The sequence below is a fragment of the Corylus avellana genome, chromosome ca5, assembly GCF_901000735.1.
Source record: "Corylus avellana chromosome ca5, CavTom2PMs-1.0".
NCBI classification, from domain to species: Eukaryota; Viridiplantae; Streptophyta; class Magnoliopsida; order Fagales; family Betulaceae; genus Corylus; species Corylus avellana.
Window position 1 is genome coordinate 4,959,734 of NC_081545.1, and position 4,401 is coordinate 4,964,134.

The window sequence follows — 4,401 nt, forward strand, 5'->3', positions numbered from 1 at the left end:
GGACTTGATGCTTCAACGTAGGAAGGGAAGGATGACCAAGACGACAATGCCACTGAAGAGCTGAGGTTGACGACTGTAAAGCACATGAGGAAAATGAAGGTGCAAGATCCAGATAATATAAGCCACCAACTTCATGCCCCATACCAATCATCCTCCTCGTCTTGAGATCCTGAAAAATGCACAAAGAAGGGTAAAAATTGACAGAACAATTAAGAGCTTTGGTAATTTTACTAATGGATAACAAATTAAAAGGAAAACCAGGGACGTGTAGAACATAAAGCAACTCAATATCAGGACTCAAATGGGTATGGCCAGAGCCGGCTACAGTGGAGAGGGAACCATTAGCTAGGGTGACACTGTGGGGTGTATCAACAGGACGATAATCAGAGAGAGTAGTGGACGAACCAGTCATATGCTCATTGGCGCCAGAATCAATAATCCAAGAGTCGCGAGTGGAGGATAAAAGACAGTGAGATGCAGTACCTGACTGAGCAAGAGTAGCAGTGGAAGAGGTAGAAGCCCGCTTATGGGTTAAGAACTGAGCATACTCATCTTTCGAAATGGAGATCAAATCATTCTCGAAGTGTGAGCTCGAGCTAACAGGTGGTCCAAATGGAGTTGGGAAATCAGCGTGAGAAGCAACCTGATTGGCCAACCCAGATGGTGTGCCATGTAAATCCCAACAAAAATCCATAGAATGGTTAGTACGACCACAATGAGTGCATTTGCGAGGCCCACGACCTCCAATGTGACCTCCACCTCGAGAATCACGTCCACCACGAAAACCACGACCACCTCGTCCCCCACAAGAACTACCATAACTTCCACGGGCAGCAATAAAGGCAGTGCGCTCACCAATACGCTCAGAACTTATCTGAGAGCTATGATCAATAAGATTAGCACGCTAAATCCGAGAAAAGACTTCAGGAAGTGAGGGAAGTGTAGAACCCCCCAAAATCTGCGCACGAACCGACTCAAACTCAGGTTTCAAGCCAAGAAGAAACCGAACCACATCCACATCTTGACGTTGCTGTTCCATTTTCTTCAGGTCCTTAGAGAGCGGTTGGTACAAGTTTCGCTCCTTACAAATAGCCACAACTTGGTTGTAGTACTCATCCACAGTTTGATCACCTTGTTCAAGTCCAAAATACTGTTTACACACTTCATAAATTAGAGTAATATTCCCAGTTCCAGAGTACATGTGACTAAGATGATCCCAAATGTCCTTGGCACTAGGCAAGTAGATGCATGAAGATCCAATGTGAGACTCAATACTATTCAACATAAGAGAGATAATTTGATTATCTTCTTGTTCCCAAAGGCTAGGAGGATACTCTGTAGGCATACCCGAGGTTAAGTAAATAAACGAACCCTTGCCTTTGAGAAAAACTTCAACAGACCTTGCCCAATAAATATAATTCTTGCCAAGAAGCCAGACTCCACAGAAATCAAAAAAAAAAAAATAATAGTAACTGTAACAACCACTTAAAAGGAATGGGAAAAAAAAAAAAATCCAAAACCAGAAACTCGCCGGAGGTTCGCCGGAGACAGTCGAAACTCGTCGGGGACAGGCAGACCACGCCGGAAATCCCACTGGAAAGACCAAAACTAGAAGCTAAACCAAACAGGGACCTGCGCCGGAGACTTACCGGAGGCTCGCCGGAAACTCGCCGGAAATACACGGAAACAGCGCCGATGTCTGACAGACCTCACCGGTGATACCAAAACCCACAGCGACAGACCCAAGCGACTACCACAGAACACGTCGGCAAACCACCACAGACTCGGTCGACGACCACACTTCAACGACAACCCAGTTTCTGCCGATCATCACTGTAACCTGCCGGCAGCCATATACTTCACCAACAACCACAGACTAGACCGTAAATACACCACAAACCACACCGGCGACCATCTATCCCCAATCACTATTCGCGGGCATGAAGCCCACGTCTCACAATTCCACGCTCAGTAGAATAAAACTAGGATTCGGGTAAAAAAAAATATATTAATAAAGAAGGGAGGAAGAAGCGGGGTGAGAGATGCAGTCAATAGTTATGGCTCTGATACCATGTTAGAGGGATTTAGGGTTTGCATGTAAAGAGAAGAAAGAAGAGGCTCTGTTGTTTTCACGTAGCCTTCTCCTCTCATACTTCATATATATATATATCTAATGTAACATTGAGTACAAAGACCAAAATACCCCATATAATATATTAACCCTAATATGCTCATCTAACAAAAAGTACCTTTTCTTCTTCCCTAAACTGTAAAGCGTTAGTGTCTGGAGAGCAGTCAACTTTCCTAGTTCATTTGGCATATGAGTCATGCTGTCACACCCATGAATCGCAAGATGTCTAAGGCTAATCAAGTTTCTAGTGTCTTTTGGCAATTCTTTAAGCCCACTACAATTGTCAAGTTTTAGTGTTTGCAAATTCTGCAATTTAGTTATAGAAGTGGGGAGTAGTTTGATATCATCGTTCCTAGAAAGATCAAGCAATCTTAAATGCTTTAACTTGCCAATGGAATTCGGCACTTCTTGAATACTTAAAGAACTCAAATTCAAAGCACGCAAGCATTTAAAACTTGAAATAAGTGTATCAAAGATTGGGTTACTCAACTCAAATACTGCAATGTTCTTATAATAATAATCATCAAATGGTTGAAGTGTAGGAATTTTCAGAAGAAGTGTTCTCATTTTGTCAGCCTTGAGCAAAAGAGGTGGAATATCCCGTAATGAATCTAGAGAATTAAATGCCACGTGGCGAGTTCTTTCAACTACTTTTTCTGCATTTGGATTTGAAATGATGCACTCATCTCTTGCTACTAACTCTGCAAGATTGCGAATCAGGTCATGCATTTTGCATCTTTCTATATCACCATATGCATTTCTTTGTATGTCTTGGAAAAATGACCTCCAAAGCAAATCCATAAAATACTCGTGACCAATATCTTCAAGATGTCTATTTCTATCTAATGAATGAATAAAGCCTTGAGCTATCCATAGCTGAATCAACAACTTCACACCAATTTCATGATCTTTTGGAAACAAGGAACAAAAGGCAAAACAATGCTTCAATTGTGACGGGAGGTGATCATAACTCAACTTAAGTATTGGGAAAATATCACTGTCTTGTTGAGTTATTTTGTAAAGTTTAATATTTTTTAAGTACAACCAATCTTCCTCCGAATTTTTGAAGTATAACATACTCCCTATGCTCCTTAAAGCAAGAGGAACTTGTGCACACCTTCGTACAATCTCCCTTCCGATTTCTACTAGTTTTGGATTCCTTAACTCTTCCCCATCTTTAAATGCCATTTTCTTAAATAAATTCCAAGAATTGTTTGCAAATAGACCTTCTAAAAGAAATGGTGACATCGTGCCTGTAATCTCTGCAACTGTTTTGCTACGTGTAGTAATCAAAATTTTGCTTCCCCTCGGACCACTAACCAACAGATTTTTCAAATTGAACCATCTATTAAGATTCTCATTCCATACATCGTCTAAAACAAGTAAATATCTCATCCGATCAAGTTCTGCTCGAAGCTGACTTTGCAACAAATCCATCTCAAGGCTTTCGGGTCTCCTTTTAGTTGCACATTCTATGATCTTTTGAACAATAGTTTTCACGTCAAAAGGATTAGAGACACACACCCACATTCTTAAGTCAAAATGCCTTTGGACCTCCTCGTCATTGTACACATACTGAGCAAGCGTGGTCTTTCCTTGTCCACCAATTCCAACTATGGGAATGATGGAAACATTATCTTTCACATTGGAATGGAATAACTGCTCTTTAATAGCCTTCTTTTCACCCTCTCTTCCAATGACTTCTTCCTTACGAACAAAAGAGTGTGTATCTTCTATTTTCCTACGCAAAATTGTGTCCCTATAAGGCGCTCAGTGAAGCCAAATTTGATCCTATCAGCAGCGACTTCATCCAATCTCTTTCTAACTTGCTTTATCCTGTGACCCATTTTAAAGCCATAAGCAAGCTAGTTTGATTCGAAAAAAAAATATGCATACCTATAGTACCCGAAAATATTTAGTATGGTCCATCCCAAAAAGTTGAAACAATTTTTTGGCTGTGTAATTAAGGAAAATGTGAAGGTCATGTTATTTTTGTTGTTGTTACATTATAACCACCAATTGGAATATAATCATTGTGCTAGTTTTAGAATTCCCCTATGGTTGGAGATCTTGCATATATATATGTGTGTGTGTGTGTGTGTGTGTGTGTATGATGTCCTTCAATAGTTGGGTTTAACATTATAATAAAGAAATTAATTGTTGATATGGATTTATTCTTTCGATAGGTGGTTTCCTTTTCGAGGTATTATAAACTATGTAATGATAGGTTATAATAACAACATTGAATTTCGTAAACATTTGGAGAGGAG